At 44.1% G+C, this 26,348-nt stretch overlaps 1 pseudogene; it reads left to right on the top strand.

Annotated features, from left to right (window-relative positions):
- Positions 1-14,505: 14,505 nt before the first annotated feature.
- The window catches only part of LOC111955393 (ephrin type-A receptor 10-like), a 54,387-nt pseudogene continuing 42,544 nt past the window's right edge, over positions 14,506-26,348 (top strand).

Here is a 26,348-nt window from a genome sequence, read left to right as displayed (position 1 = left end):
GAAAGTTCAGCCAAAGTTTAAGAACAATATTTTTCATTCACACATCTCCGGAAATCCCAAGGAGGATCCCAATCGGATGGCATGAATATTCACTTTGAATTTGCATRCCCTTAGCTTCTCATCTGCATTTGGCCCACTCACATTTTGTGATGCATTCACCTTTCAGCGTTCCGTCCCTCTCTGAGCATATGTCATCAATCTGCAGATACATCCCGTTTGTCTGATGCTTCATTTKCTTTGAATGTAATCAATTATGCAAATATCTCTGTTTGTCGCAGGAAATTGAACAGCAGCGCACACTCGGGGTTTGGAAGAGGAATGGAGATGTTGACACTCCCTCTTATCGTGCTGTGTAAATAAAGCGCTCTTCGAGTAGCTGTCTGTGTTCGGGATGCGGCGGACTAATGTTGACAGCGTGCATTACGACTCATCAATTTGACCTTTATGATTGACAGGTAGCTCAAAAGTAGACATATGGGTTCTGGGGAGAGAGGGAGAGTAGCTCATACAACAGAGTGCTCTTTGGAGTGCTGCATCAAAGGGTTTGGGCATTAAATGCACAATGAAACTCAAATATAGCAGAGATTATTTTTGCCTTGTTCATAATGCAATGTTTCAACTGTTAGTGAACTCCAGGTGCATCATAAGTAAGACAAAAGGTGACACTGAAGGTTTACACTACAAAAGGTATACACCACAGTCAAAAGCTTTTTCCTCCACCACAAGTGGTTTGAGATGATGTTTGGGAGTGCAGTGGATAATATACAGGGAAGCTACGGCAGATATTGTGGATCCATATAAACTCAGCAAAAAAAGAAACGTCCTCTCAATGTCAACTGCGTTTATTTTCAGCAAACTTAACACGTGTAAATATTTGTATGAACATAGCAAGATTCAACAACTGAGACATAAACTGAACAAGTTCCACAGACATGTGACTAACAGAAATGGAATAATGTGTCCCTGAACAAAGGGGGGTCAAAATCCAAAGTAACAGTCAGTATCTGGTGTGGCCACCAGCTGCATTAAGTACTGCAGTGCATCTCCTCCTCATGGAGTGCACCAGATTTGCCAGTTCTTGCTGTGAGATGTTACCCCACTCTTCCACCAAGGCACCTGCAAGTCCCGACATTCTGGGGGGAATGGCCCCTAGCCCTCACCCCCCCGATCCAACAGGTCCCGGACGTGCTCAATGGGATTAGAATCCGAGCTCTTCGCTGGCCATGGCAGATACACGACTATTCTGCTCCTGTTCTTTCCAGGAAATCCCACGAGCAGAACAGAGCAGTATGGCATGCAGGGGTAGGCTGTTATGGCTGATCTGGATCATGTCAGGATGAAGCCTGCAGGAAGGGTACCACATGAGGGAGGAGGATGTCTTCCCTGTAACGCACAGCGTTGAGATTGCCTGCAATGACACAAGCTCAGTCCGATGATGCTGTGACACACCGCCCCAGACTATGACGGACCCTCCACCTCCAAATCGATCCCGCTCCAGAGTACAGGCCTCGGTGTGTAACGCTCATTCCTTCGACGATAAACGCAAATCGACCATCACCCCTGGTGAGAAAAAAACCGCGACTTGTCAGTTAAGAGCACTTTTTGACAGTCCTGTCTGCCCAGCGACGGGGGTTCTGTGCCCATAGGCGACGTTGTTGCCGGTGATGTCTGGTGAGGACCTGCCTTACAACAGGCCGACAAGCCCTCAGTCCAGCCTCTCTCGGCCTATTGCGGACAGTCTGAGCACTGATGGAGGGATTGTGCATTTCTGGTGTAACTCGGGCAGTTGTTGTTGCCATCCTGTACCTGTCCTGCAGGTGTGATATTCGGATGTACCGATCCTGTGCAGGTGTTGTTACACGTGGTCTGCCACTGCAAGGACGATCAACTGTCCGTCCTGTCTCCCTGTAGCGCTGTAGCGCTGCTTAGGCGTCTCACAGTACGAACATTGCAATTTATTGCCCTGGCCACATMTGCAGTCCTCATGCCTCCTTGCCGCATGCCGAAGGCACGTTCACGCAGATGAGCAGGGACCCTGGGCATCTTTCCTTTGGTGTTTTTCAGAGTCAGTAGAAAGGCCTCTTTAGTGTCCTAAGTTTTCATAACTGTGACCTTAATTGCCTACCGTCTGTAAGCTGTTAATGTCTTAACGACCGTTCCACAGGTGCATGTTCATTCATTGTTTATGGTTCATTGAACAAGCATGGGAAACAGTGTTTAAACCCTTTAGAATGAAGATCTGTAAAATTATTTGGATTTTTACAAATTATCTTTGAAAGACAGGCTCCTGAAAAAGGGACATTTCTTTATTTRCTGAGTTTAKCATCTGGAAAGATCTATATAACTAAGAACAAAATGGTAGCTATTGCAATCGAAAGTTGGCAGTTGAAGTTTCCAAGGTGTCTGAATAGCTTTTTCAATCCTGCTGCCAGCTATCAAGCACAATCTACCTCCAGTAGCTTTAAGAGTGCTTTGAGGTAAAAATGACCTGCTATCTGATACTTCAAGATTCTGCAAAGACATCTCACATCAGTCTTACCCAGTGATCTCTATTGGGCTTGGCAAAGGTTATTCTTCGGCAATCATATTCAGTTCGGGAGACCCAATCTTACCTGCAATTCTGAGACTATCATCCAGCATCAATGTGTAAACAAAGGTGGTGAAAAGATCTGACACACAGAGACAGAGAGAGGGAGAGAGAGAGAGAGAGAGAGAGAGAGAGAGAGAGAGAGAGAGAGAGAGAGAGAGAGAGAGAGAGAGAACCTCTTTGACCACCCCACATTTTTTGTTTTCATACATTTTTACATTATATGACCATTTTGACTTTGCAGCTGGCCTATCTAAGGGGGAAAATTGCTCAGTTCTGCCTCCAGGTCAAGACTCATGACAATAAACATCAACCTGCTTGAGGTGGGTAGGTACATACAGGCATATTACATACAGTCAAATTGCACAGAGAAATATATTTTGTTTAACAAGTAATACAAATAAATATTAAAAAAGACGTGTCGTTTTAGAGAATTTGGCAGTACTTCCAACCGGCCTCACAAACACAGACTACGTTTAACCACGCCAGCTCAGGACCTCCACATCCGTCTTCTTCACCTGCGGGATYGTCTGAGACCAGCCATCCGGACAGCTGATGAAACTGTGGGTTTGCACAAGTGAAGAATTTCTGCACAAACTGTCATAAACCATCTCAGGGAAGCTCATCTGGGTGCTCGTCGTCCTCACCAGGATCTTGACCGAACTGTAGTCGTAACCGACTTCARTGGGCAAATGCTCAGCTTCAATGGTCACTGGCACGCTGGAGAAGTGTGCTCTTCACGGATGAATCCCGGTTTAAATTGTACCAGGCAGATGGCAGACAGYGAGCATGGCGTTGTGTGAGTGAGTGGTTTGCTGATTGCAATGTTGTGAACAGAGTGCCCCATGGTGGCAGTGGGGTTACGGTATAGGCAGGCATAAGCTACGGACAASGAACACAATTGCATTTTATCGATGGCAATTTGAATGCACAGAGATACCGTGATGAGATCCTGAGGCTCATTGTCACGCCATTCATCCACTGCCGTCACCTCATGTTTCAGCATGATAATGCACGGCCCCGTGTCGCAACGACCTGTATAAAATTCCTGGAAGCAAAAAATKTCCCAGTTCTTCCATGGCCTGCATACTCCAGACATGCCACCAATTGAGCATGTTTGGGATGCTCTGGATCGACGTGTACGACAGCGTGTTCCAGTTCCGGTCAATATCCAGCAAATTCGCACAGCCATTGAAGAGGAGTGGGACAACATTCCACAGGCCACAATCAACAGCCYGATCAACTCTATGTGAAGGAGATGTGTCGCGCTGCATGAGGCAAATGGTGGTCACACCAGATACTGACTGGTTTTCTGGTCTACGCCCCTACTTTTTTAACGGTATCTGTAACCAACAGATGTATATCTGTATTACCAGTTATGTGAAATCCATAGATTCGGGCATAATGAATTGAACGTCAATTGACGGATTTCCTTATATGAATTGTAAAATCTTTGAAATTGTTACATGTTGGATTTATATTTTTGTTCAGTGTACAATTTTTTTGGTAGGGGTTGATACATTTTTCAGTAGGGCAAATCAGGTCTGACATTTTTTGGTGGAAATTACAAACTCCAGAATACTTTTTCAATCTTGAATGGACTACAAGTTTGCATTTCCTGCCGTGCAGGAAAATTCCTGCAACAACAGGATGATCGAATTAAGATACGGCATCTATATAAAATAAATACTAAGCTATTTTGAATGCTAATTGTTATTTGAAAATTATATTGTTTTATACTATAGTAATATACATAACAATTCACATTTCCTGTTGCTGCAGGATTATTTTCCTGCTGTGTGAAACTGGTTCAAATTAAGATMCKWYATCTGTACAGCTAATCTTTATCAAGGGTGCCAATATTTCAGACCTGACTGTATGTACAGTGCATTCCGAAAGTATTCTGACCCSTTCCCTTTTTCCACATTTTGTTACATCCTTCTAAAATGAATTAAATTAACAATTTTCCTCATTAACCTACACACAATACCGCATAATCACGAAGCGAAAACAGGTTTTTAGAAATGCATTATACTTATTTACATAAGTATTCAGACCCTTTGCTAGGAGACTTGAAATTGAGCTCAGGTGCATCCTGTTTCCATTGATCATGTTGTTGATCATGATGTTTCTACAACTTGATTGGAGTCCACCTGTGGTAAATTCAATTGATGGGAATGATTTGGATAGGCACACACCTGTCTATATAAGGTCCCACAGTTGTCAGAGAAAAAACCAAGCCATGAGGTTGAAGAAATTGTCAGAGCTCTGAGACAGGATTGTGTCAAGGCACAGATCAAGGGAAGGGTACCAACACATTTCTGCAGCATTGAAGGTCCCCAAGAACACAGTGGCCTCCATCATTCTTAAATGGAAGAAGTTTGGAATCACTGACACTTCCTAGAGCTGGCTGCCCGACCAAACTGAGCAACCGGGGGAGAAGGGCCTCGGTCAGGGAGGTGACCAGGAGTTCCTCTATGGAGATGGGAAAACCTTCCAGAAGGACAACCATCTCTGCAGCACTCCACCAATCAGGCCTTTATTGTTGAGTGCCCAGACAGATGCCACTCCTCAGTAAAAGGCACATGACAGCCCGCTTGGAGTTTGCCAAAAGGCACCTAAAGGACTCTCAGAGCATGAGAAACAAGATGAACTGGTCTGATGAARCCAAGATTACGAAGTCAATCCAGCCCAAGATTGAACTCTTCTAAATGCCAAGAGTCACGTCTGGAGGAAACCTGGCATCATCCCTACAGTGGAGCATAGTGGTGGCAACATCATGCCGTGGGGATGTTTTTCAGTGGCAGTGACTGGGAGACTAGTCAGGATTGAGACAAAGATGAACGGAGCAAAGTACAGAGAGATCCTTGATGAAAACCTGCTCCAGAGCACTCAGGACCTCAGACTGGGATGAAGGTTCACATTCCAACAGGACAACGACCCTAAGCACACAGCCAAAACAACGCAGGAGTGGCTTCGGGACAAGTCTCTGAATGTCCGTGAGTGGCCCAGCCGGAGCCCAGACTTGAACCCGATCAAACATCTCTGGAGAGACCTGAAAATAGCTGTGCAGCGACGCTCCCCATCCAACCTGGCATAGTTTAAGATTAAGAAGATCTGCAGAGAAGAATGGGAGAAACTCCCTAAATACAGGTGTGCCAAGCATGTAGCGTCATACCCAAGAAGATTCAAGGCTGTAATTGCTGCCAAAGGTGCTTCAACAAAGTACTGAGTAAAGGGTCTGAATACTTATGTAAATGTAATATTTCAGTTTATTGTTTAGCAAAAATGTTGTTGTTTTTTAAAACGTTTTTTTGCTTTGTCATTATGGGTGTGCATTGATGAGAGGGGGGAAAAAACGATTTAATCCATTTTAGAATAAGGCTGTAACGTGACAAAATGTGGGGAAAAGTCTTTGGGTCTGAATACTTTCGGAATACACTGTATGCTTTGAGGTAGTAGGGTACARTGAAGACACTAATAGGAGTGATGTTTCTCTTGTGTTGCTATAAGGAAGGTATGGGTTAAACGACCAATAAGGTCATTATTGTCACTGGTCAGCTTGGCCTTGGAGGTAGTCATGTATGACCAAGTCTAGAATGCTAAAAAATATATTATTTCTCAAGTACAGTACACACACACACACACACACACACACACACAGGGAGAATACCACTGCAACCAAGGCAATTTGTCTTTCATGATAAATTCTCATTGGCGTGTCCAGAGACATCCAGCCCATGCTGACAAATCAACACATTTTTCACTCTCGCTCTCCCTCCCTCTCGCTTTCTCTCTTTCTCATATTCCCTGCAATTGATTTTTCCTGCCCTTCTTTCTCCCTTCCTGTCCCTGCTCTGAAGAAAAATTGCACATTCCTCTAAAATGTGGTTTGAAAGGCTGCAAGGCTCAGCATCATTAAGACGAAAACTAACAGTTAACATGTTACATACTGCAGGCCACATACTGTATCAGTGCCAACCAAGTTGGCCTGCTCTTCACCCGTGTTAAAGTTCACACTTTAGTTTCCAATTCAGAGACCTCTACACATGTATTTATTATTTAGCAAGAATGATTCCGCAGTATATTGCTCTTTGGCAAAGTATGAAGATAACGAGTAGGCTCTAAGATTTTACCTTAACACCAACTCAAACCCAATTGGCAATCGTTCATCATGTTACAGTGGTCGACGTCTCAACGGACAGAACGGAGACGCTTTCATTTCGGACACATTGGAAATGTCGGACCTCTCATTGACAACCAGTGAAATCTAATAAGGAGGAACGACGAAGGAGGGGAAGGGGACACTGTTGTTCCATCTCCCCGCCCGTCTGAAGTCGGCGCCATAAATTGGAAACAGCGGCGGCCCCTAATCTTCCATCACCTACATGGAGCGTCATCACGACCGATAAACGTCCCCAGAACCCCAGATACTGTATACACTCACATTTAAATACAAAAAGGGACAGTCAGGAAGACACACATTTCACATAGCCCCGAGACTAACTGCCTTGCCGGTCTGTTTATCATTACTTAAAACAGACATCGCTATCTTTATTGATATTTATAGAGGTGGGGGTGGTGGGAATAAGACCCCGTGGTAACGGGATATCGGAGAGGCTTACGTTTCCCACTGAGTCGCCTCGGACCTGGCATGCTCTGAGGTATGGTCGGACGGAGCCTCTCGGATTGTGTCCGTGTGGATCACACCATTATTCCTGATTACTTAGTCATGGCTCTTATCTGCAAACTGCCACATGGAAGCTACTTCTACTTTGGCAYCGTGTTGTAACTCCCTCCCTCCTTTCCTGCTCTTCCATTGTCAACTCTTTAAGGCCTTCTCTCTGACCTATATCCTCCTGTGCGGATCAGATTAAAGACGAACCTTTGGCGAGAGGGCCGCAACTAAAGTTACAACAGAGCTGGAATGCATTATTAAAAATGTGTGACAAATGTGTCAAGCCTTAATTGTTGTGCCGGTGTAGAAAAGTAGACAACCCGCGGTACMAAACCAACTGTGTCCCGAAACCCCCGATGTGCCACCAACAGGAAGGACAACCTTGAGGGACATTTCAGCTTTGGAACCCGCTGCTAATGAGAACAGGAAGTACTCATTAGCCWGTGACTGTCACCCTCCCACGGGTTGTCCCATCTCCCATGATGCTCCTCGGGACGAGCATGAGTTTTTCTTCAAACTTGGCTGGCATAGAATGTACTCGGCCTACTACAGTGCTGAGGATTTRTTTACAATGATTATAGGCCAATTTGCATGAAATATTCATTTCTTATWAAGTATTTCAATAAATCATAACATACTCTAGTGTTCTAGTGACRACAATGGCTATAAAAACAAATCTGGCCAGCGATACTGAAATCCGATCTACCATCTGATTCCATTATAAACTGGCTCTGAGACGAATCGTCCTTGACTTTTCATCACACAGCTGAATGGCCATTCATTTAACACCAGTCAGAAGAAAGTATTAGACAATGTCGGCGGCTCCCCAGTGTCCATTTAAATGACTAGTCCAGGGCTCTCCAACCTTGTTCCCGGAGAGCCACCATCCTGTAGGTCTTCGTTTCAACCCCAGTTGTAACTAACCTGATTCAGCTTATTAACCAGCTAATTATTTGAATCCGGTGCGCTACATTAGGGTTGGAGTGAAAACCTACAGGGCGGTAGTGCTCCAGGGTCGGAGAGCCCTGTACTAGTCTATATTTATTGTCRCCAGTCAATCGGTGTGCAGGCAAAGTCTCTCAGCGCACCACATTCATGTCTTTCAGCTGACACCACTTCCAGGGCTGTGGTTTGGGAAGAACACATGGAGTCGTAAAATACAACAGGGACTCATAGCCCTACCACCTCCTCCTCCCCTGTGCCATGTTCATCCCCCAGAGGTTGTTGAGAGATTAGCGGAACATTACAAAGCAGGGGTTCCAGTGTCACATTAAAATCTCTTCCCCTCCTAATAGCATCTTAAACGATCATTTTTTTTCCTCTCTTTCCTCTTTCGCTTGAATGACTGGGGGGGGGGGACTATAGAACAAGAAAAGGGCAAGTGACTTTCTCTATGCCGCCTCCCTCTGTTTTTATATAAAGAGTAAGGGGAGGGGCTGACATCTAGTTACATCACGCATACACACACACACAGGTAGAGATGTGCATCTATTGTTGATTGTGCTGTATGCCTCGAGCCACTGCAAGTGATTAGAGGGGGTTTGCTGGTTGTGTGTTAGTGGTGGAAGTGTGGTTGGGGGTAGAGGTTGGTGTCTGTGCAGCCTGACTTATGACCAGCGTGGACAAGTTCATCAGGTCTGGAGGTCTGGCTTGCCTCCCTGCTGAAGGGATCAGTCTGTGGGTGGTAATCTTCGTGCTGAGAAGGGTGTGTGTGTGTGTGTGTGTGTGTGATAGGAAAGGATGTGAGTGTGTGGTGTGGACGACTTATTACATTTATTACAGTGCATTTGTATGTTTAAGATGGATCAAGATGGCGCCGGAGAAGAAGGCTGGCGTTTTATGTGTTCCTATCCAATTGTGTTTTTTGTTCGTTTCTTTGCGTTGTTTGTAACTTATTTTTTAAACTTATTTTGTACATAATGTTGCTGCTACCGTCTCTTATGCCCGAAAATAACTTCTGGACATCAGAACTCCGATTACTCACCACGAACTGGCAGAATCCTTTTTTTTCCTTTAACGAGTCCGACGAGCCCGACATGAATGACATACTGCTCCCCCAGGAGCAGGCCCAGATCCCTGTCATTTGTGTGAAGAGAAGGCGGAGAAAAAGGGGTCGGAGGGCGGGCTGCCTTCTGAGAATTTGTAGGCGATCGAATAAACTCCCACTGCCATTCTACTAGCAAACGTGCAATCGTTGGAAAAWAAWATWKWWWTWTTTCATTTCACCTTTATTTAACCAGGTAGGCTAGTTGAGAACAAGTTCTCATTTGCAACTGCGACCTGGCCAAGATAAAGCAAAGCAGTTCGACACATACAACAGCACAGAGTTACACATGGAATAAACAAAMATACAATCAATAATACAGTAGAAAAATCTATATACAGCATGTGCAAATGAGGTAGGATAAGAGAGGTAAGGCGATAAATAGGCCATGGTGGCAAAGTAATTACAATATAGAAATTAAACACTGGAATGGTAGAATATGCAGAAGATGAATGTGCAAGTTGAGATACTGGGGTGCAAAGAAGCAAGATAAATAAATAAATACAGTATGGGGATGAGGTAGATTGGATGGGCTATTTACAGATGAGCTATGTACAGGTGCAGGGATCTGTGAGCTGCTCTGACAGCTGGTGCTTAAAGCTAGTGAGGGAGGTAAGAGTCTCCAGCTTCAGAGATTTTTGCAGTTCGTTCCAGTCATTGGCAGCAAAGAACTGGAAGGAGAGGCGGCCAAAGGAAGAATTGGCTTTGGGGGTGACCAGTGAGATATACCTGCTGGGGCGCGTGCTACGGGTGGGTGCTGCTATGGTGACCAGTGCGCTGAGATAAGGCGGGGCTTGACCTAGCAGAGACTTGTAGATGACCTGGAGCCAGTGGGTTTGGCGACGAGTATGAAGCGAGGGCCAGCCAACGAGATCATACAGGTCGCAGTGGTAGGTAGTRTATGGGKCTTTGGTGACAAAACGGATGGCACTGTGATAGACWKCATCCAATTTGTTGAGTAGAGTGTTGGAGGSTATTTTGTAAATGACATCGCCGAAGTCGAGGATYGGTRGGATGGTCAGTTTTACGAGGGTAAGCGGAAGATTAAACTACCAACGGGACATKCAAAACTGTAATATCTTATGCTWCWCGGAGTCGTGGCTGAACAACAACATTATCAACATACAGCTGGCTGATTATACGCCRTATCGGCAGGATAGAACAGCGGCGTCTGGTAAGACAAGGGGCGGCGGCTATGTATTTTTGTAWATCACAGCTGGCGCACAATATCTAAGGAAGTCTCAAGGTTTTGCTTGCCTGRGGTAGAGTATCTCACGATAAGCTGTAGACCACACCATYTACCTAGAAAGTTTTCATCTGTATTTTTCGTAGCTGTCTGCATACTGTACCACCACAGACTGATGCTGGCACTAAGACCGCACTCAATGAGCTGTATTCCGCCATAAGCAAACAGGAAAACGCTCACCCAGAGGCGGCGCTCCTAGTGGCCGGGGACTTTAATGCAAAGAAACTTMAATCGGTCTTACCAAATTTYTATCAGCATGTTAAATGTGCAACCAGAGGGAAAATAACTCTGGACCACCTTTACTACACACACAGAGATGMGTACAAAGKTCTCCCTCRCCCTCCATTTGGCAAATCTGACCATAATTGTATCCTCCTGATTCCTGCTTATAAGCAAAAATTAAAGCAGGAAGCACCAGTGACTCGATCAATATAAAAGTAGTCAGATGAAGCAGATGCTAAGCTACAGGACTGTTTTKCTAGCACASACTGGAATATGTTCCGGGATTCCTCCGATGGCATTGAGGAGTACTCCACATAAGTCATTGACTTCATCAATAAGTGCATCGATGACGTCGTCCCCACAGYGACCATTCGTACATAGCCCAACCAGAAGCCATGGATTACAGGCAACATCCGCACTGAGCTAAAGGCTAGAGCTGCTGCTTTCAAGGAACGGGACTCTAACCCGGAAGCTTATAAGAAATCCCGCTACGCCCTCTGACGAACCATCAAACAGGCAAAGTGTCAATACAGGACTAAGATCGAATCGTACTACACCGGCTCTGACRCTCGTCAGATGTGGCAGGGCTTGCAAACCATTACAGACTACAAAGRGAAGCACAACCCAGAGCTGCCYAGTGACACAAGCCTACCAGAYGAGCTAAACTACTTCTATGCTCGCTTCGAGGCAAAAAACACTGAAACATGCATGAGAGCACCAGCTGTTCCRGAAGACTGTATGATCACRCTCTCCGCAGCCGATGTGAGCAAGACCTTTAAACAGGTCAACATWCACAAGGCCGCAGGGATTACCAGCATGTGTACTGCGAGCACGCGCTGACCAASTGGCAAGTGTCTTCAATKACATTTTYAACCTCTCCCTGTCTGTAATACCAACATGTTTTAAGCAGAGCACCAAAGTCCCTGAGCCCAAGAACACTAAGGTAACCTGCCAAAATGACTACCGACTCGTAACACTCACCTCTGTAGCCATGAAGTGCTTTGAAAGGCTGGTCATGGCTCACATCAACACCGTTATCCCAGAAACGCTAGACCCACTCCAATTTGCATACCGCCCTAACAGATCCACAGATGATGCAATCTCTATTGCACTCCACACTGCCAATKCCCACCTGGACAAAAGGAACACCTATGTGAGAATGCTATTCATTGACTACAGCTCAGCGTTCAACACCATAGTGCCCTCAAAGCTCATCAATAAGCTAAGGACTGTGGGACTAAACACCTCCCTCTGCAACTGGATCCTAGACTTCCTGACGGGCCACCCCCAGGTGGTGAGGGTAGGTAACAACACATCCACCACGCTGATCCTCAACACAGGGGTCCCTCAGGGGTGCGTGCTCAGTCTCCTCCTGTACTTCCTGTTCACTCATGACTGCATGGCCAGGCATGACTCCAACACCATCATTAAGTTTGCCGATGACACAACAATGAGACAGCCTATAGGGAGGAGATCAGAAACCTGGCCATGTGGTGTCAGGACAACAACCTCTCCCTCAACGTGATCAAGACAAAGGAGATGATTGTGGACTACAGGAAAAAGAGGACTGAGCACGCCCCCATTCTCATTGACGGGGCTGTAGTCGAGCAGGTTGAGAGCTTCAAGTTCCTTGGTGTCCACATCACCAACAAACTAACTCACACCAAGACCGTCATGAAGAGAGCACGGAAAACCTATTCCAACCACAAGGCACTACAGAGGGTAGTGCGTATGGCTCAGTATATCACTGGGGCAAAGCTTCCTGCCATCCAGGACCTCTATACCAGGTGGTGTCAGAGGAAGGCCCTACAACTTGTCAAAGACTCCAGACACCCTAGTAATAGACTGTTCTCTCTGCTACCGCACGGCAAGCAGTACTGGAGAATCAAGTCTATGTCCAAGAGGCTTCTTGAACAGCGTCGACCCCTAAGCCATAAGACTCCTGAACATCTAATCAAATGGCTAACCAGACTATATGCATTGCCCCCCCCCCCCCTCCCTCTTTTACACCGCTACTACTCTCTGTTGTTATCATCTATGCATAGTCACTTTAATAACTCTACATATTACCTCATTACCTCGACTAACCGGTGCCCCGCACATTGTACCGGTACCGCCTTGTATATAGTCTCCTATTGTTATTTTATTTGCTGCTCTTTAATTACTTGTTACTTTTATTTCTTATTCCTTTTATTTTTTTACTGCATTGTTGGTTAGGGCTTATAAGTAAGCATTTACACCTGTTGTATTCGACGCATGTGAATAAACATTTTATTAACATTTGATTTGATTATGTCTGGCAGGCCTTGCTTAGGCGAACATCATGTGTGTTGACTGGCTGTTTCATTAGGAGGGAATTCAAGTCAGAAAAGTAGCTAAATAGCATAATCTGCGTCATATCAAAGTAGTGCCAAATTTCATGCAATTCGGTAGATGTATGATTTATGGCAGTCTATGCATTGTAAATCCCTTATCGGTCCACCCTGTTAGATTTAACTTGTTAAATAATTTATATGTTTATTCATACAAGCATTTTGACACAGACCAAGCTTTGCAATTGTGCAGGCGTTAAATAATTATGACAATAACATGCTAAATCACTAAACTGTCTCTGATCCAAATCAGAGTGTTTTTGCCTCTGTACTTTAAAGCTGGGATGAAAGCCTTTCCTTTCTACCAAGCATGATATTTKACTAGTTGTGTTATGTCTTTTTGTGTTATCGGGTTTTAGAAAAACTCTTTGTACCAATGCTATTGAGCTGGCGACTGGCGGGGGGGGGGGGGGGGGTTGCTTAACCGTAACACTGCAGAGGATTACACAAAAAATGAAAAGGTTGAGAAGTCCACAACGTCTGCCTTTAGCTGTCATGCAGATAAATAGATTTTAAATTGTGAGATACAACCTGTTTCACCTCATCAGTTTGGTCTGTTTGCAAAAATGTTACTGTTGACGAAGACCAATGAACTGTTTTGCCTCCTCAGCTGAAAAAATAACATGCTCAATTTGGCCCACACATGTCAATACAATAAGCTCAAATTATTTGCAGCATCAGTATTTCTTTGTACAGGATGCAAATCAGTGAAACTGTATCCAATTTCCTTCATTCTCTCTCTTTCCTTTGGCAATCATTACTCCAAAAGTATACACAGCCTGCAGTGAACACAGTGTAGGCTTAACGCAGTCTATAGGCTACTACAATATCTCAACATACTACTGAATAATAGAAGGACTAGTCTGTCATTTGATTTTTCAAAATTGGACATTAGAAAAATGACCAATGTCAGCTAATAGTGTTGAACAATTATTCCATTAATTAATTATTTAACTAGTCAACATTTTGTAGCCATCTTTACTAGCCATTCGATTTTGCGTTCCCCTTGCTTCCCTCCCTTCCTTCATTATCTAGATCTAATTAGTCAATTAATTTCATCTAAATGTATATAATCCAATCCTTAAATGAAAGATTCATCACTATTATGGCTAGCCTTTTGCTCACCTATCCCACATTGAAAGCTGAAGGTTCGACTGGCCAAGCCAACACCGCAATTACTTTAGTTTTATCAAAGGCGAAGTGGAAAAATATTTATTTTTTTCACAAAGCGGGGAAGATTCGACTAGTGAAAACATCTGGCATTGCGATTCATTTCAGTGCGCTTTGATAGGCGACTTTCTTGTACCCTCGTTTCGAAATCTTCCTTCATTGCACTTGCATGATGTCAATCTGATGCACAACACCCTCCCCCGAGATATCAAATAAGCCGCGTAGTGAGCGGAGTTCGCACTAGCCCGGACGGCTCTACCATCGAAGTGGTGTGTTGCGAGCGGGAGAGGGATGACCAGAGCTCCGCGAAGCTGGACCGTCAAACATGGAGCTTTTTAAAACGCTCATTTCGGTGCTTTGGATGTTATTGCTGAATGGAAACAAGGGCTGTCACGCYGAGGAAGGTATGTGGAAACCTATTATATGTTTTTCCCCACCGGACGGTTCATAGCAAGTGGATGAATGAATGTCCAGACTCCAGCCCAGCCGAATTGCCAGTCCGGTTGCAGGTGCCTGCCCGGTGATGCGGAAGTTTCAGAGATGTCGACGACCTTGTAGCCTATATTTATGCCTATTTGTACATGTTAAGTAAATCTCAGTACCTTGAGGAGTTTCTAACATTTAAAAGCGTCAGAGTTCGGAAAAACCTCTCCAAACCAATTTGCAATGAAAGCCTCCTTAGATGGATTTGTAGCCGAACAACAGCCTACATTTCAAACAGCTGCTAGYTTTACGCATCTCTTTTCAGTAGCCAAGTGACAGTTAAACATGTGGACAAAATAGATAACATGGTGGGATATGTAAATAAAAATGAAAAGCGAGGTGTCAAATACTGTTTACCGACTTCGGGACAAGTATTCACAAAACTGTTATCTTGTAGCAAATGTATATMATAATCGTATTGTTACAAACTGCGTCCATTTATCATTTTGAGTTTGAACGGAAACCGTTACATTTGGACTGTAGTAGTCTTGCATCAACATTGTAATGATGTTGTAGTTTGTATGAGCATGCTGTTAAAAGTAGCCCACTGTTCATTAAATATTAAAGTCTGGAAAGCATTAAAAAAAAGCATTGCTTAAATGTCAGGAAGTGATAGGSTACTGTCAACAACAAAAATATTTCAGCACAAAGCTACATCTCAGCATTTACATTGTTTACCAGATTGAAAATGAAACATTGCTGTCCTCTAATCTGACACTTGTACAGCCAGAATAGATTCCGACCCAATGTCGATTTGCCTAAACATCAGATTGTTACCATGGTTGCCCCATGAATATTCMGTCTGAAAGAAGTCGCTCTAAAACAGACGCAAGAGTCTCCACAAGCCAGAATGTTAATTAAACTGATATTTACACTTCACCGGTTGTCCGTACTGTYGGTCSTTTTGRCGRTAGGAAGTGGAGMKTAAAATATCCACAGGAAAGTATTGTTTACCCGACTTTTTGCGTCACCTGTAGGATCTGTCGCTGTTTTTTTCATTCTCCTGAGACATTGCACAAGATGCAAAAGGTGTCAACAATAGCGGAATGTATCCTGAACGTTGTCGACTGAAGCACGTGACATTTTCAGCTGTTTGAGTGGGACAAAGTTCAGCTAAAAAGGACATTTCTAAAATATTCTACTTAATATTCATAATCTCCAGCACCACCCCCAAYATCAATTTATGTGAAAATGGCATGTTTCAATGTTTTGTAGTAAAAAAAATWGAGGAAGATAAGTGTTTCCAATGACATCATYGGTGTGCATCATGTGATTTTAAGCAATTAKGAGTTGGAATTGCCTACTAATTKGTTGATAATCTATTTGGAAAGACTTGGAAGATAAGCAAGCAAGCGTAGGGTCAGAATGTATTCTGGCTAACACTTGCATAGAGTAACTGGTTTCCTTTGTCTCGTTCCCGTACATAYTCTCATACTTCAACACTGAAGGCAAAATGAGAAAGCTGGTTTATTGATGCTCYCYCTCTACCCTCTCTTTCTACACAGTAAAGTAGTCTGGCCAGTGGGCTCTCTCTCTCTCTCTCTGGTTGTGAGGTATTGAGCCTGGCTCTGATGCAGGCAGGGCTGGCTCAGGTGAGTCCAGTAAAGCGTCCTAATCGGTGCTGGGATTCAGAGGAGGGAGAGCACATAATCGCCTACGTCCCCCAGGCGAGGGTTAGTTCTGGAAGTGGCTAAGCACAGCTGAGCCAGGCTGTGCAAACACACATTGCATGTACACTGAACAAAAATATAAACGCAACATGTAAAGTGTTGGTCCCATGTTTCATGAACTGAAATAAAAGATCCCAGAAATGTTCTATATGCACAAAAAGCTTATTTCTCACAGATTTTGTGCACAGATTTGTTTACATCTCTGTTAGTCAACATTTCTCCTTTGCCAAGATAATCCATCCAACAGACAGGTGTGGCATATCAGAAGCTGATTAAACAGCATTCCACAGGTGCACCTTGTGCCAGGGACAATAAGAGGCCACTCTAAAATGTGCAGTTTTGTCACAGAAAACAATGYCATAGATGTCTCAAGTTGAGGTTGTGTGCAATTGGCATCCTGACTGCAGGGATGTCCACCAGAGCTGTTGCCAGAGAATGTAATRTTTATTTCTCTACCATAAGCCACCTCAACGTTGTTTTAGAGAATTTGGCAGTAYGTCCAACCGGCATCACAATCAAAGACCACGTGTGCAGTTTGCTGATGTCAACTTTGTGAACAAAGTGCCCCATGGTGACAGTGTTGTTATGGTATGGGCAGGCATAMGCTACGGACAACGAACACAATTACATTTTTTATCTATGGCAATTTGAATGCACGTGACGAGATCCTGAGGCCCATTGTCGTGCCATTCATCCGCCGCCATCACCTCATGTTTCACAATGATAATGCACGGCCCCATGCCGCAAGGATCTGTACACAATTCCTGGAAGCTGACAATGTCCCAGTTCTTCCGTGACTTGCATACTCACCAGACATGTCACCCATTTGAGCATGTTTGGGATGCTCTGGATTGACGTGTGACATGTGTTCCAGTTCCAATATCCATCAACTTCGCACAGCCATTGAAGAGGTGTGGAACAACATTCCACAGGCCAAAATCAACAGCCTGGTCAACTCTATGCGAAGGAGATGTCGTGCTGCATGAGGCAAATGGTGGCCACACCAGATGCTGACTGGTTTTCTGATCCACACCCCTACCTGATTTTTTTAAATTCCCAGTCATGTGAAATCCGTAGATTAGGGCCTAATGATTTTAATCAAATGTATTGATTTCCTTATATGAACTGTAACACAGTAAAATCTTTGAAATTCAGTACACAAACAGGCAAACACACACACATGCTGCTCATACGCACATATAGCTTTGTTACTTACATACACACACAATCTCGCTTAAAGCTGCAATATGTCACTTTTTGTATTTTTTTCCATGTTCAAAAGCTCCAATAAGTCGCTAGTGGTCATCCAACGTGATGCAACAGTAACAATAGCGCGCCCCTAGTCTGCCTGAGAATCGCTGAATAATATTTGGCATCTTTTAGCTAAAGGAGATTCTACAATAAGTCTTGAAGGTGAAGTGTCTGCGTATTGAAAACTGCAAAGGACTACACCGACATCCCAGAACGTCAGAGACAAGTGTTGAGAAGATTGGGCTCCCAATTAGATGGCCCAAGTGGTGAWGTGCCACCACCAACAACGGCTGAGCTGCTACAACTTCGAGGAGATGTCGCCACGCAACAAGGTGCGGTACGTCCACCTTTGACCTGGGTAGGACCGGTGCCTTCCCTGTTGTCAGACTTGGTGTGTCCCGGGAAGTGTGAAAACCTACGTAGTACTCAGAATTGTGGGCCTACAACCTAACATTTAAATCCTATAAATATGGAAGTTTGTGTGGGCAACAATAAACTTGTGTGAGAAACAATACTTGTGCATTTTATTTATCTAGTCATCGTAATTGTACTTTTATAATGATTTACTAAACTGTTTTTCCTGGATATCTATGGTCTTGACGGTTTACACTTCAAATTAGCAGACCTATMAGTGGATAGATATCCAGATGGACTACCCAGCACCTCTCCTCTTTCTTCAAAGGACAGCGCTTGCAATTTAGTCTGTAATGATAAGCAGCAACATGAAATTACAGAACGCAKCCAAGTGTTTTGCGATATGATTATAATGTTGTGAAAAGGGTTAACAGTACCACCGGTGAAAGGTTTTTGCTAACCTTCATCTCGGCCAGCCTCTCTTCTTGCGGTCGGGCAGCCCTTTCGAGGTCTTCCAGTMCAATTCTTTGTGCACCCCTGCCTGTGCCCCTCAACGGTCTGCGGCTCTTTAAAACTGGAGTCCTACAGAAAAAGACATCTACACAACACTTGTGATTGTAGTGCTCACTACATGGTCTTTTATCTACACTATAGTTCAAAAGTTTGGGGTCACCTGTCCTTGTTTTTGAAAGAAAAGCACTTTTTTTTGTCCACTTAAAATAACATCAAATTGATCAGAAATACAATGTAGACATTGTTAATGTTGTAAATGACTATTGTAGCTGGAAATGGCAGATTATTTTATGGAATATCTACATAGGTGTACAGAAACCCATTATCGGCAACCATCACTCCTGTGTTCCAATGACACGTTGTGTTAGATAATCCAAATGTATCATTTCAAAAGGCTAATTGATCATTACAAAACCCTTTTGCAATTATGTTAGCACAGCTGAAAACTGTTGTTCTGATTAAAGAAGCAATAAAACTGGCCTTCTTTAGACTAGTTGAGTATCTGAAGCATCAGCATTTGTGGGTTCGATTTCAGGTTCAAAATGGCCAGAAACAAAGAACTTTCTTCTGAAACTTGTCAGTCTATTCTTATTCTGGGAAATGAAGGCTATTTCATGTGAGAAATTGCCAAGAAACTGAAGATCTCGTACAACGCTGTGTACTACTCCCTTCACAAAACAGCGCAAACTGGCACTAACCAGAATCTGTTGGTCACAGATACCTTTTAAAAAGAAAAGTAGGGGATCAGAAAACCAGTAGGTATCTGGTCGGACCACCATTTGACTCATGCAGCGAGACACTTCTCCGTCGCATTGAGTTGTTCAGGCTGTTGATCGTGGAACGTTGTCCCACTCCTCTTTAATGGCTGTGCGAAGTTGCCGGATACTGGCAGGAACTGGAACACGTTGTCGTGCACGTCGATCCAGATGAGTATGCAGGCCATAGAAGAACTGGGACGTTTTCTGCATCCAGGAATTGTGTACAGATCCTTGCGACATGGGGCCGCGCATTATCATGCTGAAACATGATCTGATGGCGGCAGATGAATGGCACAACAGTGGGCCTCAGGATCTCATCACGGTTTCTCTGAGCATTCAAATTGCCATTGATAAAATGCAATTGTGTTCACTGTCTGTAGCTTACGCCATAGCCCCACCACCATGGGGGACTCTTCACAATGTTGACGTCCGCAAACCGCTCAACCACACAATACCATACACGCTAGCTGCCATCTACCCGGTACAGTTGAAACCGGGATTCTTTCGTGAAGAGCACACTTCTCCAGCAATGTGCCAAGGTGAGCATTTGCCCACTGAATTCGATTAAGACGCTGAACTGCAGTCAGGTCAAGACCCTGGTGAGGAACGAGGAGCACACAGATGAGCTTCCCTGAGACGGTTTCTGACAGTTTGTGCAGAAATTCTTCGGTTGTGAAGTACATTTTGTTCAGTGTAGTTACGCAGTGGAGGTTTATACACAGAAATCTCACTTAAACACAGATGCACATGTCATTATTGCACACACACACACACACACACACACACACAAGCTTTCTTACAGTACACACACGAACACGGTCTTTCTGCAAACGTATGCACACATACACACGCAGAGTGTACACGCGTACACGTTGAGAGTACTATAATACTGTGGAGCGCTTTACACACACAGCTCTGTGTTGGTGGCTTGAGTCGTTTCCCCTGAATGCTGGCCGGTTGGCTTGGAAGCTCTGTTCTAATTTGATGCTGTGACAGCAATGAATTGCTGTGAAAGCAATGTGTTTCTGAAGGCTGGGTTTGGCAGCCCTGTAAGTGGGGCTCGCCACNCCAGTCTCAACCTCAACAGTGAAGAGGCGACTCCAGGAAGCTGGCCTTCTAGGTGGAGTTGCAAAGAAAAAGCCATATCTCAGACTGGCCAATAAAAAGAAAAAATTAAGAACACAGACACTGCACAGAGGAACTCTGCCTAGAAGGTCAGCATCCCAGAGTCGCCTCTTCACTGTTGATGTTGAGACTGGTGTTTTGCGGCTACTATTTAATGAAGTTGGACTTGTGAGGCGTCTGTTTCTCAACCTAGACACTAATGTACTTGTCCTCCTACTTGGCCTCCCACTCCTCTTTCTATTCTGGTTAGAGCCAGTTTGCACTGTTCTGTAAAGGGAGTACTACACAGCGTTGTACGAGATCTTCAGTTACTTGGCAATGTCTGCACTGTATTTCTGATCAATTTGATCTTATTTTATTGGACAAAAATGTGCTTTGCTTTTCAAAAACCAGGACATTTCTAAATGACCCCAAACCTTTGATCGGTAGTGTATATACGATAAGGATTTTCATGCAGAAGAGTCAAGTATAACACTTCTACAATCCATACACGTCTTCATAGCCATAGCTCTGGAGAATCAAGGGGCCATCCCAATAATGTTATTAGTTAGGTACACAAGGATATTTTCCATGAACGCAGAGCTACGATAGTCAATTCCTTCTATTGCACAGCTTTTTTTTTTTTTACACATGGGTGATAACTAATGCGTATCATCATATTGCTATATTTTACCAGGCAAGGAAATACACGGTAGCTATTATCAACCATGTAACGTAAACTCACGTAAACTCGTACATCGCCTTGGTCCGTACAATTGCCCTTATTTTAGCGCCCCAAAAACGTAATACTTCCAGATCAACTGTAATGTCAATACCATTGTAAAGCACAATTTCTCCCGTTTCCAACATTATCAATTACATGACCTAAACGCTGCCTGCATCTGCATAATTCAAGCAGGCAATGAGCCCTGTCGGGTCTTTTTAAAAATGGCGGGTGGGGAAGCGAAACTAATGCGTGATAGTGAGAAGGAGAGAGGTTGTGTGGGAAAATTGCTTTTTTTCACTCGATCTGTCCAACTTATCACCTTATCGCCTCTAACATGTAAATAAAACACTATAAAGAGTTTATATAATGTGTCATTACATACCTATTTGAAGGTTTGTGTCGAATTTGAATCGGGTTTTTAGGGCAGTGCTAAAGTGATCTTAGAAGTAAACAGCGGCTTTGAGAATGATGATCGCATGCAATGATGACGCAAAAAATGACTAGGTATCCCTCCCTTAACCCCGTCACTGTCCATTTCTTGTTTTTAAACGATGAGAGAAGTACTACATCTGGTGCAGAGAGATTGTAAGAGAAATAGTTGCTTTATGCGTGCTGTACGTTACGACATGACACGTCACGATGTAACGGAGGGTCGTTTTTTCAACTTTTCTCCAATAATATAGAGCCATTACCATGTCGATCAACGCTTGAATAGAAACCTAGTTCACACCCCCGATTTTGAAGTCAACACAGTCGCTACAGTCCCATTAGTTTTCTTTGTAGCCTCGTTTGAATGTTGCGGTTGCTCACATTTGTACTGGAATGGGGTGAGTTTACATTAACTAGCTAAGTTAGCAATGTCAAGGTAGCTAGCTAGCTAGCTAACGTTAGCTACCTTTCTGGCTGACAACGTGAATATTACAATGAGTATAAAACAAATTGTACCTGTTCTGAAGACATTGTTGCTCAAATGTTATAGAGTTGTCTTCAATCTTGCCTATAACTGTTATCGCATCGACAGTCTCGGCGTCCACAGTCTCAAATTTCTGGACTCTGTTGGGTTGTCACCAGTTACCAAAGCCACAAAGTCAAACTTTGCTACCCTAGGTTTCCACTAGATATCACAGCGGATGTTGATGCTACGTCATCCCAGCGGAGACATACAATGAGAGCTGAGTTTCTGGTATATCTTATTCAAATCTAGAAAAAATACTGCATTCTTGCCGGAAGGTTCTCCAAAAACACCTGTACACACATACACTAAACAAAATATGAATTCTACATGCAACAATTTTAAAGATGTTACAGATAATATAAGGAAATCAGTCAATTAAAATATGTTCTTCAGGCCCTAATCTATGGATTTCACATGACTGGGAATACAGATATGCATCTGTTGGTCACAGATACCTTTTAAAAATAAAAGTAGGGGATCAGAAAACCAGTAGGTATCTGGTGGGACCACCATTTGACTCATGCAGCGAGACACTTCTCCGTCGCATAGAGTTGATCAGGCTGTTGATCGTGGAACGTTGTCCCACTCCTCTTTAATGGCTGTGCGAAGTTGCCGGATACTGGCGGGATCTGGAACACGCTGTCGTGCACGTCGATCCAGGTGAGTATGCAGGCCATAGAAGAACTGGGACGTTTTCTGCATCCAGGAATTGTGTACAGATCCTTGCGACATGGGGCTGCGCATTATCATGCTGAAACATGATCTGATGGCGGCAGATGAATGGCACAACAATGGGCCTCAGGATCTCATCACGGTTTCTCTGAGCTTTCAAATTGCCGTTGATAAAATGCAATTGTGTTCACTGTCTGTAGCTTACGCCATAGCCCCACCACCACCATGGGGGACTCTTCACAATGTTGACATCCGCAAACCGCTCGACCACACAATACCATACACGCTAGCTGCCATCTACCCGGTACAGTTGAAACCGGGCTTCGTGAAGAGCACACTTCTCCAGCAATGTGCCAAGGTGAGCATTTGCCCACTGAATTCGGTTAAGACGCTGAACTGCAGTCAGGTCAAGACCCTGGTGAGGAACGACGAGCACACAGATGAGCTTCCCTGAGACGGTCTCTGACAGTTTGTGCAGAAATTCTTCGGTTGTGAAGTACATTTTGTTCAGTGTAGTTACGCAGTGGAGGTTTATACACAGAAATCTCACTTAAACACAGATGCACATGTCATTATTGCACACACACACACACACACACACACACACAAGCTTTCTTACAGTACACACACGAACACGGTCTTTCTGCAAACGTATGCACACATACACACGCAGAGTGTACACGCGTACACGTTGAGAGTACTATAATACTGTGGAGCGCTTTACACACACAGCTCTGTGTTGGTGGCTTGAGTCGTTTCCCCTGAATGCTGGCCGGTTGGCTTGGAAGCTCTGTTCTAATTTGATGCTGTGACAGCAATGAATTGCTGTGAAAGCAATGTGTTTCTGAAGGCTGGGTTTGGCAGCCCTGTAAGTGGGGCTCGCCACAAGGGGGGAATTTGCCTCTGTCTGTTGTTCTGCTTCCTCTCCATCCAATCTGTATTATTAKAGAGAATTTGCCACGTTCATACACCTACCTGTCATAATAAGAATGAAATGCCCCATTTACATTAAAAAAATATATATAATAATTCAACTTAAAGGGTTACAGTAAGGTAAGCCATTCTGATCTTATAGGTCAATAATTGGGCAAAYAATCAGAATTKTATGAAYGCAGMCYTTGTGTGGGTTGTCTCWCACACAGCTTCTCAGTGTGTCCTTTTTCTCCGAGTGCTTTTTAGTGGATCTTCATAATGTATGCCTGGTAGTAAATGTCTTTCTCGTTTGTTTGTGTGTCTGTGTGTTCATGTTTTTGAAATCGTGTTGTGTAATTCTGTGTTTGCCTCTGTGTCAATGTGCGTTTCTTGTCTCTCCTCGGATTTCTGCATGCACCTATAGGCTAGGTGTGTGTGTGTGTGTGTGTGTGTGTGTGTGTGTGTGTGTGTGTGTGTGTCCACATTACCATGCGTCTCACATCCCAGGCTTAGTTAACGAGAACTAATACGAGTGGGGGCCCTGTAGGCAGTGCGGGGGTGTCTTCCCCTCCTCACGCAGTCAATCTGGAGCTCGTGGCCGCTCTCTCATTCCCCACGCCTTGACGCTAACACACCTTGGCATCTCATCGGGATCTCATTTACTGCTCTCCCTCCTCCCCTCCCCTCCGTATCCACCCATTCTGCAGCGGGGAGAAGATGGGGAGTCGCAGCCGGGGTTAAAACTGCAGCGTAGCCTCCGAGTTCATCGGGTTCATCCTCAAAAAGGGGTTTAGTAGGCTAGTGGCCAATCCTCAAATAGGGGTTTAGTTTTTGAGATGCCCCTATCCGAGGTAGAGCAAAACACAACCATGCTTTTTCTCTAATTTCTCCCATTTATGAACTGAATGGTTGGGAAAAAATATCTTACTGCGAAAGTAGTTACATTTTATAGATGTTGTGACACCCCTAACTTCAAAATGTGCAAAATAAGCTGATGTAACCAAATACTGCAAGCTCTGTAATACTAGTGGTCGATTGTCTGCATACACACCTATATCGTCATGAATCATGTTCTGRAGGCTGCTCTGCAGAGTGATCACTAGCTAGCACAGCCACAAAGTCATAAAATCTGATTTTAAACCTAACCTTAACCACACTGCTAACCATAATGCCCAACCCTAACTTTAAATTAAGACCAAAAAGCTCATTWAATTTTTCATGAATGTCTTCAATATAGCAAATGAAGACTTATGACAATCGTCAACCTGCCTTTTATTTATCTGCAGACTTTAACCAGCTTAAAGCAGTGGCCCCATGACAGACAGTCAACTCATTTTGATTCTATGCTTCATTATGCTATCCTGAACTCGCTGAAATTAATTGTGGTACATGCTCCGAAAGCAGATGACCCAAAGTAGTCACCTTCCTTTGCGTCTAATTTGACAAATTTGCTGTGATTGGTGCAAACCCCTTTTTTTCTGTGCGTGTCAACGTGTGGGCTCAGATCCCCGGTCCTTCTCTGTTGGCTGAGGCAGAGGGGTTCTGGAGCTGACAGTGGCGACCTCGCTGTGTGCGAAAGGTCGCAGTGATTTGTGAAGTTGGCAGGCGTGTCCGTGACATTGTCCCTCTGGGCTTTTTGGTGCCATGTCATTTTGATGGCAGGGCGCGAGCGAGCGAGAGGAAAGGAGGAGAGGAAATTAGCCAGGTCCACGGTGAGAGAAAGGAGGGAGTAACCGAACGGGAGGTGGGGGTGAGGGAAACTGGGATGAGAGAAAAAAGGGAGCATCCTAACCTGTCACCTTTCCTTTGGTACATACAGCAGCTCTCCAATAAGGGATTTGTAGCCTAATAAAGTCCAACAGTTCCCACAATGACTCGCTGCTCTCTAAAGCATTTGCTTACTTACCAAAGGCTAACATTGACTTTTTGATGGATTGATTGATAGTGTCGGTCTGTCTTTAAATCCTCCCGGGGGGGTCACTTGATTTTTCCTTTGTTCCCCTGTAAGGACGGACGCTATTCTGCTGTATCTGCAGTAACGCTCTGTGCGTGCATGTTTGTGCCGATGTAGATGTTATAGGTAAGATGGATGTCTTTTTAGCTGATTCTTTAGCCTTATTGGATAGTGAGGAATGATTAGGGGACTTTATACTGGTGCTAGTGAGGAATGGGGATAGATGGAGCGCAAGGCACTACAGGGGGTAGTGAGTAGTAGAGGTCGGCCGAATTAATCGGAATGGCCGATTAATTGGGGCCGATTTCAAATTTTCATAACAATCGGTAATCAGCTTTTTTTGGACACCGATATTGGCCGATTACATTGCACTCCACGAGGAGACTGCGTGGCAGGCTGACTTCCTGTAATGCGAGTGCAGCAAGGAGCCAAGGTAAGGTGCTAGCTAGAACTAAACTTATCTTATAAAAAAACAATCAATCTTAACATAATCACTAGTTAACTACACATGGTTGATGATATTACTAGTTTATCTAGCTTGTCCTGCGTTGCATATAATCGATGTTGTGCCTGTTAATTTACCATTGAATCACAGCCTACTTCACCAAACGGGTGATTTAACGAGCGCATTCCCGAAAAAAACTGTCGTTGCACCAATGTGTACCTAACCATAAAC

This window comes from Salvelinus sp. IW2-2015, linkage group LG30 (assembly GCF_002910315.2).
Source record: "Salvelinus sp. IW2-2015 linkage group LG30, ASM291031v2, whole genome shotgun sequence".
In the NCBI taxonomy this organism is placed as follows: Eukaryota; Metazoa; Chordata; class Actinopteri; order Salmoniformes; family Salmonidae; genus Salvelinus; species Salvelinus sp. IW2-2015.
This window is presented reverse-complemented; position numbering and strand designations above follow the sequence as displayed.